At 41.2% G+C, this 16,883-nt stretch overlaps 1 protein-coding gene and 1 non-coding gene across 3 annotated transcripts in view; one reads left to right on the top strand and one right to left on the bottom strand.

Annotated features, from left to right (window-relative positions):
* CRADD (CASP2 and RIPK1 domain containing adaptor with death domain) overlaps positions 1-16,883 on the top strand; it is a 187,606-nt gene that overhangs the window by 147,927 nt on the left and 22,796 nt on the right. The gene's annotated exons all lie outside the window — the stretch shown is intronic.
* Positions 9,855-9,981, bottom strand: LOC123813588. The gene has a single exon (XR_006784776.1). It is a non-coding gene; the product is annotated as a small nucleolar RNA SNORA25 (small nucleolar RNA).

The following is a 16,883-nucleotide window of genomic DNA, read 5'->3' on the forward strand; positions in this document are numbered from 1 at the left end:
TGTATCACTGCTCACTCACACAAAGGCTCAGAACTGGCCATGAGGACAGCAGCGGAGAGAGGGAAAAGAGCACAGAAAGCTGCTTCCACAGCAGTGCCTCCTAAGAAGCATAATGCAAGCCACGGACATAATTTTAAATTTGCTAGTAGCTGCATTTAAAAAACAAAAAAGAACATGTAAAATCAGTCTGACATATTTAACCCAATGTGTTCAAAATATTATCATTGCAACATGACAAGAATAACAAATAATCATTAATGAGGTGTTTTACACTTTTTTCATACTAGATTCAGAATCTGCTGTGTACTTCACACTGATAGCACACTTCAATTCATAGGAGGCTAATGGCCACCATAATGGCTTTCAGCCCTTTTTCTGTCTCTACCTGGTTCACACATCTAGGTATTTGCATCTGTAACTTCCCTCATCACATGCAGTGATTCCCCATCTAGAGGATACCCCCATCCCTGTGAAATGACGCTGGAAGGGGGATGGGGTGCAGCTGATGATGTTTACCATCCCTCCACTCCCTGTACTAGGGTCAAAGGCTTTAAAAATAAAAAGCTTTTGCTGGGCTTTTGCTGGGTCCTCCTCGCACAGCCTCATGTGCTCAGGCACCAGCCCCAGAGGGGGACAGACGGCCAGGCACGAGAGGTCTAGATTTGGAGATGTGGTGGAGTACCTGGAGCGCGAGGGCTCAGTACTATAGAACTTCAGAATTTCACAAATTTACTATTTTTAAATACTTTTTTCTCATTTGACCCTCGTCTTCTCATTTAGCTCATTTATGGAATACAGATATGAAGGGAATTGGACCAAGTGTCTTTGTAAAGTCCTGCCCTATTTATGCTACTGCCTTCTAATTTGGCAGGAGGTCCATCAGAGCCTTGGACCTGGTCCTTCAAGGACACAAATTCTTGCCAGGCCTCCCCTCAGTGCCTCTGAAGTATTTGAAATATGTTTTTAAAATGCCCAACAACTGTGTTCAGGGGTGTATATGTGTGCGCATGGTGTGGAGGGTGGGTGGGGGAAGAGAGTGTGGAGCCTGGCTGGGCAAAGTTCTTAACATACAGTGACCTGCTGAATCAGCAGGTCAGCCTTTTGAGGTAGATGCCATGGTTGTCCTCATTTTCCATGAAAGGAAATGGAGAGGTCCCAGTAGCTATTATTATTCTATTCTTTATGGCTGCGTGGCAGAATTTTTTTTTCTTGGCAGAAAACCTGCCTGCCCCTTCTTAATTCATCCTTCTTTTTTATGAATGTCTTCTTCTTCCCACTCCCCTTATCCCTCGACCACAAACGTGCTTCAGGTCAGTAAGGAGCAGCTCATCATAAAACAAGCTGGAGGCCTCTAATCCATTGTCTGTGGCCCTCAGACTTCTAAATGTGTTTGCATTTGGCGGCTCAGATTCCTTCCTCTGGAAACTCAAACTGGGAATGTGTGATTCAACTGTACATTGTATAGCCATCAGGGATCCAGTTTGCCTGACATCTCCTGGGGATCAGAATGGGGAGCTGCTGCCGCCGCCTTAGCCTTTCATGGGAAGAAAAGCTGCTTCCCGAGATCAGAAGGGGGCTGTCTGGCCACTGAGGCAGCACCTTGCAGGTGCCAGTGCCCTGCCAGGATCCCTCCTCCAGGTCTGTTCCTCAGCTTTGCAGACCCAGAGTAGAGGAGGCTGGGAGAGGGCATAGGAGAAACTGATTCGTGGTAACCAATTTTACAAGAGACTGATATATAAATTAGAACACCCATTCATTAATGTGTTGAAAGAAAAATTCCTAAGAGGTGTTAACCTAAAAATAAAAGGCAGAAGTGAAAGGCAACAAGCATTTATTTGAGATAAAAAAATAACTATTCTGGACACATTGATTCAGGCAGAAACCCAAACAGTGAGTGGGTAGGGCACAAAGGCAGAGGTGTTTATGAGAAAAGCAAAGGAAACATATGAACACAAGGAAAACACTGCTATTGGTGCAGATAAGCTGGTATAGTGACACTAATTCTGAACAATGTTTAAAATTTTCAATTTGGTAGCCATCAGTCCAGTAGTCATCATATCTGCTTTCTTGTTATCCTTGCAAGTAGTAGTTATCCTCACAAACTCTGTACAGAAAACTCTGTGTGAGGAGCCAGACTTTTATAAGAAGGTTGTTGAACACACCTACAATCAGAACTAGGGGAGTTAGATTATTTTTGAAAAATTAAGTAGTTGTGGGTGAAGAGGACATTGTTACAAAGGCAACTAGGGAAAAAGGTCAGCCTCCCTTCTAGGCCACCCCCACCACTTGCTTCTTACTAGCCTCTCCCTGAGGCGACCCTTGCTACCAAATTCTTCCACAAGTTAGGTTGTCTGAGGCCCCCATCTCCTGCACAGGGATGTACCTGCCTGTAGGCCAGGTGACTGTGTCTTCCAGTTAGGCCCCTTTCCTGCACCAATTTTTTTCTTGACACGGATGGGGGCAGGAGGTGGGGGCAAACATAAGCAGTAGGAATGACAGAGCCAGTGGGAGAAAAGGCATCCCTGGGGTCTACTGAGTTAGAAAGATCTGTACTTCCAGAGGGGAGGATATGCAGGGCAGTGGGGGTTAGGCCAGGAGCTATCTAGCGACAGCACAAAGGAGTTTCCCAGGCTCTTGGCAGGGAGCAGATGAATATTCTCTGACCCGTCCAAACCCTAGGGGACAGGGCAGGAAGGAAGAGCCACGCAGTGAGAGACGAAGGGGAGCTCTGCCTCACTGTCTTGAAGGCGACAACAACCCTGCCCCAGAAAGATACCCCAACTCGATGGAGCAGGATCAAGTGCACTGTGAGAGGTGACCCAGCCCCCAGGCAGCTGTGTCATACACGGGGTCAGTCATATCATATGACGTGGCCAAGAAAGGTGCCTTCCAGCTTCAGCGCTGGGACCTGGACACAGTACAGGTGAAGGTCTGCAGCAAGAAGGAACAATTAGTCAATTCATTATGTTGACATTTGTAGCCACAGGTAAGGCTTTTTCCCTTAATTATGGCTGCCCTAGACAAAAGCGTGTTTGTTCCCAGCTGACTCCTGTTGTCCATGTGGGCAGACCTGTTGTCCTGATGGGTCTGGCCCTGAGGATGAGGGCTTCCTCTGCGTGTGCACTCTTGACAGCTTTGTAAAGGATTCAGAAGGAATAAATGCAGGCCCTGATTCCTGCCCTTCATCTTGAAGAGAAAACTCATTCATACACGTGGTCCAAGCCAACAACTTTTGTGGTTCAAGAGCAGGAAAATAAAGTTAGCGAGGGCAGGGGCCGGGTGTCTAGAAACCAGTACATGTGAGGAAAATAAAACTAGCGAAGGATCTAGAAGCCAGTTCACATGAGGAGCCAGTTATTTAGTGTGGGAGGAGGATTAAAAGAAGCCATGAACATCATCTCAAGAGATTTGAAGAGGCAGTGGAACTTAGTTTGTGGTGGTTAGAAGATTGCTTGAGTTCAAATTCCGATTAAGGCACTTATGACCTATGTGGACTTGGGAAGGTTATTTCACTTGTCCATGCTTCAGTGTTCTCATTTGAGAAAGTGAGGTTAATACCTACTCATAGAGCTGTTGTGAGAATTTGTCAGGTTAATACATGGTATGTACTTGTAATAGTGCCTGACAGGGTAAGCACTAAATACGTATTTGCTATTATGCACAAGAATGCGGGGAACAGTACTGCGTTCTGCCAAACAACCAAAATTGGATCAGTGGAGAATCTACCTCAATAAATAAACTTCTTTTAATATTAGAGTTACCCAGCAAGGGACCTTGAAAAGCAATTAGCAAAGAAACCCAGAGTTTGAATAGATTTACTCTCTAACCCAGATCCATTTGAGTTCTGCATACCTAGTCACCTGCTTGACATTTCTACTTGGATATCTTCCAGACATCTCACATTTGAGATGTTCAAAACTCATCTCTGGATCCTGCTGCTTCTTGCTCCTCCTTCAGCCTTCTCCATTTTAATACCAGCCACCCAGTCACTCAAGGTAGAAAGTTGACAGTCTTCTTTGATGCCACTCTCTACCGTGCCCTCATATTTAATAAATCACCAGCAGATGTCCATTCCACCTCTTTAATATCTTTGGAGCCATCTACCTTTCTGAATAGCCACTGCTTCTATTCTAGTTCAAGTAATCATCATTTCTCCCCTCTAATAACTTTCTAACTGGCCTACCTGTTTTACCTCCACCCTAAGGCTGGCAAGCCTACAGGGCACCTTGGGGTAGAAAAAGTACATACACTGCCCTTAGGGGAAGATGCAGCTGCAGACGGAGGCCACATTTCACCCCTCACTTGCTCAGTGGTTGGCACCCTTGTATTTCAACACCTGCTCAACCATGTATACTCGCCCTTCCTTCTAGTTCATCCTTCTAGCAGCAGTCGGAGTGGACTTTATTAAAATGTAAATTGGATCATGCCACACTTCTGTCCAGTATCACCCTCCCCCAGCCCTTCATGGTTTCCTGTTACCCCTGAGCCCCAGATCAAATCTCAGCTCCATCTACAGTGGTACATTAACATTCATTGTGATGATTATATTATAGCCATTAATAAGGCAGAATATTTAGCTATAAAAACTAGACCCAGGGTATATCTTAGTCCTGTGGAGAGCTGAGAGACACTCTGCCTAGCGCAGTGGCCACAGACTGAACACCTAAGACTGTTGCCAGCCTGCAGACACATTTTGTTTGACTCACACAGCATTTGAAAAATTTAAAATTAGTGGACACTGTTTAAAATCAAGATTTCACCTAAAATACATTATAGATTCTTGGCTTCTCCTCAAAGAAGATGTGGGTCCTCCTCCTCCCAGGGTAACAGTTGGCAGGTGCTGAACAGCAGTTGCTCCCCTTACCTGGAGCATGCGTACTCATTCTCCCAGCCCCCATGCTTCAGGCATAGACCCTGTTATGTTTGTTCCCCACCAGGCAGGCAGACATTTGCATCTGCAGCCCTTAAGCTCAGCCAACCCCATTGTTTTGTAAGTGAAGAAGTGGAGGCTAGAAAGGGGGACCATGAGCCATCTCCTGGTTTCTGCTATCTCTGCTGAATCACAGCTGCCTCTCAGTTGAAGACTGAAAGGAAACACACTATGCAACTTGACTAATTATTCTTCCTGCTGTGACTGCTAGCCAATATGCCCTTGGTTGTTTTGCTCTATTTGTGGCCACATGAATATATGATTTAGAGGACCAAGATAGTAGTCTATGAATACCATCTACTCTGTGTGATACTCTAGCCCAAATAAGAAAAGTGGAGAAAGAGAATTGAAAAATGACATGGAAAACAAACTTAATCATGTTGCAAAAGGGTGGGTAGTCAGCTGGGTTGTCACCTTTTCAGGGATGCAGAAACTGAGATGTAGACAGCAAATATTCAGTGGCAGGAAAAGGACTGGAAAGCAAATCTTTGAACTTGTTTCCCTGTACCATGCTGTCACACCCTGAAAATTACTGCGTACAGATCAATCACTGCAAGAAGGGAAGTTTGCAATTTACTTTGGTAAACAATGGCTTTGACTAATCAGGAGAAAATGGAGTGAAACGCAGCCTCAGAGCCCTGAGTCAGAAGGAAAAAGTCTTCCTTTGTTCTTTAGAGAAGGAGGCCACATCAGGCTGGAGGGAAATTAGCCTTGACAACTACCAGCTCCTCCCGGATCCTGCATCCTCTTTGTACCACTGCTTACCATTGCCAAGGAGATGAGAGACAAGACTGCTCAGAGTCATGAATCAGGACCCTGGACCTCATCCTCATGGCAACTCTGGGCTCCTTCTTCATTAGCAGTAGAAAGGCAAGCTGTTAATGCAGGGGAAGGAGTGACGGAACAAGTTCCCAATTACAGTCCATGGGAGGGAGCTTGTTGTTACATACATTCACCTTTTGGGCTTTGTCTCTATTGTATTACTCTCTTTTTGTTTCCCGTTGGAATCTAAAAATGTTTAATGACACCTGATAGTACTCATTTTATCTCTATTCAAGTGTATCCAACAACTTCTGCATACATTAACACTGTCTTATGATTAAGCCAATATAATTTGAATATTTTATCAGTAAGAGAATATTTTCCTCCAGACATAAATGTAGCAATCACATTTTCTCTTTCAAGTCCATTAGTCATTGCTCAACAATGGAAATCAGGTTTATGATTTCATAGATTGCCATCTTATAATGGCAGACTAATGAATATGATGATTTATGCAAGTGAAATATACTCATTCAAGAAAGGTTCACATTGTCAATTTGATTTCTAGAATCCCTGGGGCTTTTATCTGTTTTGCTCCCTTAAAGAATATACCAAGAGTGAGTAATGGATCAATAACTAATATCCCCCTCCACTCCCTTTTCCCTTAAACAAAAGTAATTTTCAAAATTCAGACTAAAATTACTTCTACTGATGGTGTATTTTCATTAATTGGTTGGATCAACAGGAATAGAAAGCTTTTTTTTTTCTTTTAAGAATTCTCTGCCACTGAGTTTTTTCAGCTGAAAAATGTTCCTTTGTTACAATAGTCAGGCATTCACTTTATTCATTTCAAGTGCGAATTCACTGCATTTCTCATCTTTGTCAAACTTCGTCTTTTTAAAAGTGAGTTCTTTTTCCTTGTCAGTGGCTCATGCAGAAATGGAGATAATGATTTCATGGAGCTTGCAGGGACAGTCTAGAAGTAGGTAATGGGCCCTGGCTGACGTAGCTCAGTGGATTGAGCTCGGACTGCGAACCAAAGCATCGCAGGTTCGATTCCCAGTCAGGGCACATGCCTGGGTTGCAGGCCATGGCCCCCAGCAACTGCACATTGATGTTTCTCTCTCTCTCTCTCTCCTTCTCTCTCTCTCTCTCTCTCTTTCTTTCTTTCTCCCTCCCTTCCCTCTCTAAAAATAAGTAAATAAAATCTTTAAAAAAAAAGAAGTAGGTAATGGATGTGGGGTAGGGAATTGTCAGAGGAGAATGGAGGAGGGCTGTTAGAATGGAGTGGTCCAAAGAGACAGAACTCTAAAGGGCTCCCGTCCTAAAATCCAGGTGCGTGAGTCTGGGAAATTGTGAAAGAGCAGAGTCCACCGTCAAGCAGCTTGGGAGCAAACTGCTCTCCGCAGTGAGCACGCTGAGTTGTGGCAAACACAAGGGTGTGCACCAACAAAACAATGAACTAGATGGCACTTCCCCAGTGAATGGAAATTTACTTTCACTGTGTTCCAGATCACTGGCTCCAGCTCGGTGTGTGTCGTGTTTTTATTTGTAGTGCCCTGCCTTGATGGTTCCTGGACACTCCTGCGAGGCTGGGTTTTGGGACAAGCTCTATGGCAGTATTACTTCCACTCCAGGTCACTATTATGACACACCCCAGGTTTCATGTTCAGTGTCTCGGCATACTTTCCAGTGCTTCCAGTAATTGATTGTGCAAAACACAAGACCAAAAGCAGATGGGACATGTGTAGATAAGCTGTTTTGTTTTTCAGCCCTATAATTTCCTAGGTATGATAGCACTCCAATTTTCTAACCATAAAAGCTGCTTCTATGCTCTTTGGAACACACACACACAAAATGCTGCCAGTAAGTAGGCTGAAAGAATATTACATGTGGTTTTCTGTTGTTTTGGAGTTTTTCTTTTTTCTTTTTTAAAGAAGTACCTTACTGCTGGGAAGGAAATTCAAAAAGATTACTTTGAATGTATTTGTCAGAGTTCAGATTACTTGTGGAACAATTGTGTTAACACTAAGGAATACTTCAAAATGGTATATCATAGCTGAAACTAAAACCCTAGACTTCTGCTGAGTGGTATTCCTGAGGTGCTCACCCTGGGAAGTCATAGGATTCAGTTACCAAAATTTTAGATGCTGGTTATGGTGTCTGCATCTCCTGCACATGGTGAGGTGGGGGGAGAGTAAGGCTGTTCTTGTTCTGGTCATGGATTGTGACTGATCAGCAGGAAGCCAAAGCTGCCACCAGACAAAGCCGGGCATGTTGGTGGGAGGTGGCAGCACATTACAGGGGTGTCCCTTTGGGCCCACCCATCTCTTTGTCACTTAAATTGGTCACATTTTCTTTTTAGTCAGATAGATATTACAGGTGTGGATTTACAAGGGGCTTGTTTTAAACCCAGTCATGAAAATAAAGTTTCGTTGTTTTCATTGTTTGTATATTTATTAAAGTATACCTAATCTCAAACTGTTTGACCAGAGCTATTTCCCTCCAGGAGCCTCAGGCTGTACAATAAATAAATTCTTCTCTACAGACGTTCTCTTTCCATACTGACTACAACTCAATCATCTCTGGGTATCGCAGCTGGAACTATACTTGAACCAGTATGAAATCACTGTTCAGGAATCTTCCTTCTTTCTCAAGGGATTTGTCACCATTCATCTAATCATTCAGGAGTGTAGAAAAACTCATCAGAAAAGCATAGACTCTGGAGCCACCCAGACCTCGGTTCAAAACCAGGTGGCTGTCACTTCTTAGGCTGAATGGTTTGGGGCAAGTCATTCAATTTTCTCTATTATTAATGCCCTCTTTATAAAAAGAATATGATGATAGTACCTACTCCATGGTAATGGTTTTAAGAATAAAGGTGTTACTTTTGTCTTCCCTTCTCTTTCAAGGGCTAAAAGGAGGGAAACACAAATATGAGAACTCTATGAAGCCAGACAGGGCATTTGTCATCTCAGTCATACAGTAGAGAAGGAAATGACTTATCTGGCTTCTCTTCTCTGTTGTCCACACAGTAGCTAGGAGGGGAACTAAAGGGGCTGGCTAAGGCTGGGGTGAGGAACAACAGTAGGAAGCCAAGAGAACTCTGCAGCCCTTTGTCAACCCCTTCCTCGAAAAGAACCACTGGTAGACAAGATATCCAGTGTGTCTCTCCCTATCTCTCAGGCCCTTCATCGTCTGGGACTCCACCTCTAGAGGAGGGTGAGTGTGTCAGCAATACAACGTGTCCCTTCTCTCCCTCCTCTTCAGGTCTGCCTGATGGCATTGTTGTTGTTTTTTTATCATTCATAAAACTACTGTTCCTTTTAAATGGACAAAATTGAGGCAAATACATCCCCAGAATTCAACCAGTATTTATGGAGTTCTTTGCTTTTATCCTCTGCTACGCCTACTAAGTGCATATAAATGGAGACCTAAAGTGTCTTCAGGAAAATCTGCAAGCCAGGAACTTAGTAACAGGCTTGACACCTGCCTCTGTGAGGAACTTCTGAAGCCAGAGATATTCTTTGTAACTGAAGTCCATCTGTTGCACAGATTTTTAATTCAGATATTCCTCCTTCTCAAGCCAAGCTGAGAGAGCAGCCAATTTTGTGGAAAGATCTCTTTAATAAGAAACGAATAAAACTATCAATGCTAAATAAAATAGACCACTGTGAAACTTGGTTAAGTCCCATAGGGAAGAATATGTGAGATTAACTGCATTATATAACAAGACGGCCTTTAATAGTTGGCATGCTTCTTTTTGTTGTTCTAAGGGAGAAGCAGCCAAGGCGGGGGGCCAAAGCACATGATATTATTTTAAAGTACTGCAGCCTCTGGAATTTTTCCTCTGAGAGATGTCCAGAATCAGAGTTTTACTTTGATTTATGGTTGCTTTAAATGTTTAACACTTTTTACATTTTCAAAGCTACATCTGCTGCTGCCAGTAGCCTAGGGGTATGTTTCTGTTGCTTTAAAAGATCCTTTTCACCTGGATTGTACAAAAAGAAGGTTTTGCGCTATAGGGTGCTTGAGTGATTTTAAGTGGATAAAAGGGATGAGGCTGTGAAGGCAGGGCCCCAGAGCCCTTTCTTCAGATGCCTGTGACAACCCAGCAGAGAGTGGGTAGCTGGAGAGAAAAGAATTTTCTTTTCTTTTTCACTTTTATATCTTCTCAGGAAAACAGAGCACTATTGAATGTCTATTACATCTTATGGAGAACTTCAATCTTAGGTCACAGCATTAAGAGTTCCTGGTTTTGGTCCCATAAGCTCTCTTTGAAATGACCTGCTGGAGAGGAAAGAATTTTCAAAGTGTCAGAACACTCACAGCAAACATCATTGACCAGACCCTTCTAGGACTGAGAGCTCATCATCAGGTAGAGTAGGCAGCAAGCATTTAGGTTGAGCCATGTGAAGCAGCCATTTTAAGATCAAATCACAGAATATTGGCAGTTTTATATGGCTCAACTTAAAATTATATGAAAACCACACTATATTGCAAGTATATTTCAATGGGGCCAGCATACAGCGCTGTGGGAAAGTTTAGGAAAGAGGACTTAACATAGTGGCATGGGGTTAGGGGACAAGAAGGGACAGCATAGCTGAGTGTTATTTTTTGTTTTGTTTTATTTGTTTTTCTAAAAAACACCTTATTGAGGTATAATTGGCAAGCAATAAATCACATGTATTCTTAGTGTACAGTTTGATGTTTTGACATGTGTATATACCCATGAAGCTATTACTATAGTCAAATATGAACATATCTATTACTCTTCAAAGTTTCTCCTCATACCCCTTTTTAATTCCTTCTTCTTGTCACCCCCATCCCCAAACAAACATTGATCTTCATTCTGTCATTATACATTAATGTCATTCTCTAGAATTTTATGGAAACAAAGTTATACAGTGCTCTTGTTTGTCTGGCTTCTTTCACTCTGCATATTTATTTTTAGATTGATTCATATGGGAGTGTTGATATTTCATTTCTTTTTATTGCAGAACAGTATTTTGTTACACAGATATACCACAGCTTGTTCTTCCATCTACCTGTTGACAAACACCTGTGTTGTTGGCTGTCACAAATAAAGCTGCTGTGAACATTCATGTTCATGTCTTTGTACAGCCTTTTTCCTCTTTGGCGTACAAGTCAGGGTGGAATAGCTGGATTGTATGGTAGATGTCATGTTTACCTTCTTAAGGGACTGCCAAATGGTTTTCCAAAGTGATTGTCCCATTTTATTCCCTCACCAACTGCGTTTGAGGGTTCCAGTTTCTCCACATCCTTGCTAATGTTGTATATCAGTCTTCTCAGTTTTTTAGGTGTATAGTGGTATCTCTTTGTGATTTTAATTTGCATTTAAATTTCTGTTGAGTAATGATGTTGGGCATCTTTTCATGTGTTCGTTTGCCATCTACATAACTTCTCAACTGAAATGTCTGTTCAAATCTTTGCCCATTTTTAAATTGTGTTGTTTGTTTTCTTATTAAGCTTTGATAATTTTTGTACATACTGTCTATAAGTCCATTATGGGATATATGATTTGCAAATAATTTCTTGTGGTCTGTAGTTTCTTTTCTCTTAACATTGTCTTTCAAAGAGCAGAAGCTTTATATATTTTTTCAAGATTTTATTTATTTATTTTTTTAGAGCGGGAAGGGAGGGAGAAAGAGACAGAGAGAGAGAAACATCAATGTGCGGTTGCTGGAGGTCATGGGCTGCGACCCAGGCATGTACCGTAACTGGGAATCGAACCTGCAACACTTTGGTTCACAGCCCGCGCTCAATCCACTGAGCTATGCCAGCCAGGGCTGGAAGCTTTATATTTTGATGATATCAGTATATCAATTTGTTCTTTTGTGGGTTATGTGTTTGGTGTTCCAAAGGAAATTTTGCCTGGGGTTGCAAATGTTTTCACCTTTGTTGTCTTTTACAAGTTTTGTACTTTTAGGCATCTTATTTGGGACTGTGAACCATTTTGAGTTAATTTTTTTATGTGGTATGAGGTATGGACTGAAGTTCTCTCTTTTTGTGTGTGTGCCAGTTTTTTTCACTATCATTTGTTGGAAGAACTATTCTTTCTCCACTGAATTGCCTATCCACCTTGTTCGAAAATTAGTTTTCTATAGGTATAGATCTATTTCTGGATTTTATTTCTGTTCCATTGATCTGTTTGTCTGTCATTTCACTAATACCATACTATATTCACTTCTTTAGATTTAGAATAAGTCTTGAAATTAGGTAGTATAATTTCTCCAACTTTGTTCTTTTTCAACATGATTTTGGCTATTCTAGCTCCTTTACATCTTCTTATAAATTTTAGAATGAGCTTCTTAATTTCTATTTAAAATATGCTGGCGTTTTGGTTGAGAGTGCTTTATTTTATTTTATTTTTTTGAGAGTGATTTTAATTGAAAGTTTATCAGATTTCATGAGGATGGGTTCATGGAAGGAAGGTATTCAAACATCACTTTTATATCTGAACAGCTGGAATTTTGAGACCAATGCAGCATTTGAAAAATTTTCCACAGCCTTGCTTCCAAGTTTATTGAAAACCCACCTGTGCAAAATGGTGTTATTCAATACTGAAGGATACAGGAAAAATAAAATGGTCTAATGTTGGCACTTTCTTATGATTCCACCTTTTTTTTTTTCTTTCTGTCTCATCCCAGAGAGAGACAAGAGTAAAGACAGTTCCCTCAGGCAGCCTTTCACCCTGGGAAATGTTCTCAGGATCTCTGCTGTCTTGAGTAAGAGGAGTCCTTTCCTTCTTGTTCTTTTCCTTCCCCCAGATTGCTGGAGGCTCATTCACCAAGTCTTAGACTATTTTTTCTAGACAGGATTTTCTCCCCTTGCTTGGTACAGACTCACAAATCAAACACCCGTAGGGCCCAAGAGGTCCTGGACATGCTAAAGCAGCCCAGCTATTGGGCTTCCTTGTGCGTTGTGGGAGAGTGGATGTTGGGGGTAACCAGCATGGGATTGACTCTGGTGTACTGACGAGCAAAGCCACAAATCTGGAAATTTGTGAAACCTCCCAATTTTTAAATGCTGTCTCTGTAGTTTTTTGAACTGCACAGGCCAAATGAAACACATCTGAGGGCCAAATTCAGCCCATTGGTATCAGCGTGCAGCCTCTGATGGATGGGTTTTCTCATTTGCTTTCGGGGTCAACTCTTTCATCAGCTCCCTGAATGATTTATTTCAACAATTGCTTATTGAGATTAAATGTAAGATGGGTTGGGGTTGAGGGGTGGGAAAGGCTACTGTGACCCTGTGTTCGAGGAGTTCCTGCTCCACTGTGGTCTTAGGTATGGCATAGTCATTCCAGTGCCACTTTCCACTCTCTCCTGAACCTGCTCCTTCCTTGTATCCTCACTGTCACTGATTTCAGGCTTTAAGGAAGGTCATGTTGCTTATGCTTGGAGAGTCCTGGAAGGCTTCTTTGAGGAGGAGACATGTGAGTTAATTATCGACTATAGAGTGGTAATTAGCCTGCCAAATGTACACTAGAACAGTGTTCACCAGACTTCTGGTTGCTACTTGTTAATGGAACATGAAGTCCATTTAGTGGTTGCTAATCAGTATTAAAATAAAGTAGCACAGCATATAGTAAAGGTAAGTATTTTTTGTTTCAAAAAATGAAACTTCTAGTTTCACATACACATACATGTATATGCCTCTAATACATGTATATTTTAAAAAGAAATTTTTGGTTAAAAAACATAGAAAGCCCTGGCTGGTGTGGCTGAGTTGGTTGGAGCATTGTTCTGTAACTGAAGGGCTGCAGGTTTAATTCCCAGTTGGGGCACATACTTAGGTTGCAGGTTCCATCCCCAGTCCCAGATACATACAAGAGGCAGCCAGTTAATGTTTTTCTCTCACATTAATATTTCTCTTTCTTCCTTCTTCTCTAAAAAAAATTGGGAAAATGTCCTTAGGTGAGGATTTAAAAAAAAACATAGAAAAACGTAGTCTGGAAAATTTTTCATTTTTGAGAAAATTAACAAGGACATTAACAAAATATTTATTAATGATGATTCTATGTTACTTCTGAGATCCTTTCATAAATGTGCCTCCAAGTTGTTAACTTTAGCAGCTTACTTGCAACAACACGTGGGCACTGAATACCTGCTAGGACTGGTCTGCAGATCACTGTCTTCCAGCTCCATCGCCAATTAGTTGTGAGAGCGAGCAAGTGACTGATTCCTTCAATTTTATTCCCTTCATCGGTACACTCATTGGTTTAGACAGATAGTTTTCAAAGCCTAATTTCCATGGAGGAACTTCAGACAAACTGCATACAGTTTACATAAAGAGCTAAATTTGCCTACTGCTGTATCATTAGCACTGAAAAGTACCTGGCAACATAGTAGGTCTCAATATTTGCCGAAATAATCCTCAGAGTGCCAGTGCATATTATGTGAAATTAGGCATATTTGAATTAGTCGATAAAATTTATTACCCAAGTCTCACTTTAGGCACAAAATTTGAAATAATGCAAATCTTAGAAAATTAAAATTTTGTTAAGAATTACAAAATTTTAAAGCCAAGTGGCATTCTCCACTGAGCTTAGCACTTGCAAGGCAGAGCTGCTGTGCTTTGCTAGGTTAATCTCCCATTATGTAAGACCATCTGAATGCATTCCCAGCAGAAAATGCAAGTGCCCCAAATATTGTTAAACTAAAGTCTTAGAACATAATTCTTAGAGCTGTTTGTACCAGGCTTCAAGGTCCTATGCTAGGTCCTTGCTATGAACAAGACAGACACAGTCCCTGCCTCACTAGCACTCATAGTTGACTGTGGAAGGCATGCTTGCAGGTTCACATCTTTAGGGAGACTTGCATTCATTCAGGCTTTACTTGCCTCTCTGTCCATACAATATGCAATCAGGGCACTGATTTGGAAGGGCTTTCTCTGACTAATGCGAATTCTCTGAGACTGTCATCGCCTTTTTTCTGATTCCAAACATATATTTAGGACCAAGAGTTCACTCAGGGGTGTTTTTGTTTTTTGTTCTTTGGGTTTTTTTCCCCCCACCCCAAGAGTCATATTGCATTTGTAATCAATTAAAACCTATGAACCTTTTCTCCTAAAGTGCATTTAAGGCAAGTTGAAAATAGCATGTGTCTTCATGATTGATTTTTTTTAAGCTTGGTAGGATGTCACATTTATTCCAAAGCAAATTAAATCTTGTTAATATCATTTCATCACTCTATCCACATTATTTTGATTGTTGATGATGTCGATCACCACATTTACTGTCCTAGTTGTGGGAAGGCAGTGAGTTAAAAAGCCTGCCTTTTGTCGTTCTCCTTAGGTTGCTGATAAGATGACTAAAAGTTTTATTTTTAAGATTATTTTTGTGTCATAGTTTTGAAAGATTTTGCTTGGCAAATTTACATGACCTTCTTCCTCTTTTACTTCTTTGGTCTTATTGCCAAGCCATTCATCCCAGCTGAACTCCATCAAATGCATGTACTTTTCTTGCCTGTAAGCACTCCTTCATGATAGCCTTATTCTAAGCAGCTTTAGGACTTACACAGCTTTTAATATTTCTTTTTTTATTTTAAGTATTTTTTATTGATTGTGCTATTACAGTTTTCCCAATTTTTCCCCCTTTATTCCCCCTCCAACCTGACCCCCAACCCTCCTGCATTCTCCTGCCCTCAGTTCATGTCCATGGATTGTACATATAAGTTCTTTGAGTCCTCTGTTTCCTATACCATTTTTTATCTCTCCCCATCTGTTTTATGCCTACTAATTATGCTGCTGCTTCTCTGTACCTTCCCCCCATTCCTTCCTTCCCCATTTCCACTGAAAACCCTCCATGTGATGTCCATTTCTCTGATTCTGTTGCTGTTCTGGTTTTTTGCTTAGTTTTTGTTTTCATTGTTTTTCTTTTCTTTTAGGTTCATTTGTTGATAGTTGGGAGTTTGTTGTCATTTTACTGTTCACATTTTTTATCTTCTTTTTCTTAGATAAGTCCCTTTAACGTTTCATATAATGAGGGCTTGGTGATGATGTACTCCTTTAACTTGACCTTCTCTGGGAAGCATTTTATCTGCCCTTCCATTCCAAATGAAAGCTTTGCTGGACCGAGTAATCTTGGATGTAGGTCCTTGCCTTTCATGATTTCAAATATTTCTTTCCAGCCCCTTCTTTTCTGCAAGGTTTGTTTTGAGAAATCACGTGATAATCTGATGGGAACTCCTTTGTAGGTAACTCTTTCCTTTTCTCTTGCTGCTTTTAAGGTTCTCTCCTTATCTTTAATCTTAGGTAATATAATTCTGATGTGCCTTGGTGTGTGCTTCCTTGGATTCAACTTCTTTGGGACTCTCTGGGCTTCCTGGACTTCCTGGAAGTCTATTTCCTTTGCCAGATTGGGGAATTTTTCCTTCATTATTTGTTCAAATAAGTTTTCAATTTCTTGCTGTTGTTCTTCTCTTTCTGACACCCCTATAATTCAAATATTGGAACGTTTCAGGTTGTCGCAGAGAAGCCTCAGCCTCTCTTCATTTTTTTGGATTCTTGTTTCTTCATTCTGATCGGGTTGGATGTTTATTTCTTCCTTTTGTTTCAAATCATTGCTTTGAATCCTGGTTTCCTTTCTGTCACTGCTGGTTCCCTGAATATTTTGCTTTATTTCATTTTGGGTATCTTTCATTTGTTCTTTCATTTTTCAACCAAGCTCAATCAGTTCTATGAGCATTTTGATTACCAGGGCTTTAAATTCTCCCTCAGATAGGTTGGCAATCTCCTCACTTAGTTCTGAGGCTTTGCTCTGTTCTTTCATTTGGGCCATATTTCTTTGTCTTGGCATGTGGGGGAGCTTTGCCTGCAGAGCCCCCTGTCCACCACGGATGAGAATAAGTCTACCAAGACATGATCTGCTTGGAGAGGAAAGGTGGCCGTTCTCTCAAAGTAGAAGGACCAAGAGCTTTTTCCTCAATGGGCTTTTATTAGGTTCATTTTGCACAGGAATACAGGTAAAGCTCATTAATCATTGTCAGGTAGTAAGGATCAAACAATAGATAACATACAAAGAACTACTAGGGCCTATTCTGAGTCAGGGTCTGTTAGCTAAAGGGCTACAAAACTTGGAGAAACAAATTCATTTCCTGCTCAGACCCTTATTTAATTGAGAGCATTCTTAGCAAAGCAGGTTTCACAGGATTTTATATATTCTTTC

The sequence above is a fragment of the Phyllostomus hastatus genome, unplaced genomic scaffold, assembly GCF_019186645.2.
Source record: "Phyllostomus hastatus isolate PE091 unplaced genomic scaffold, TTU_PhHast_1.1 phas_contig_152, whole genome shotgun sequence".
Lineage (NCBI taxonomy): Eukaryota > Metazoa > Chordata > Mammalia > Chiroptera > Phyllostomidae > Phyllostomus > Phyllostomus hastatus.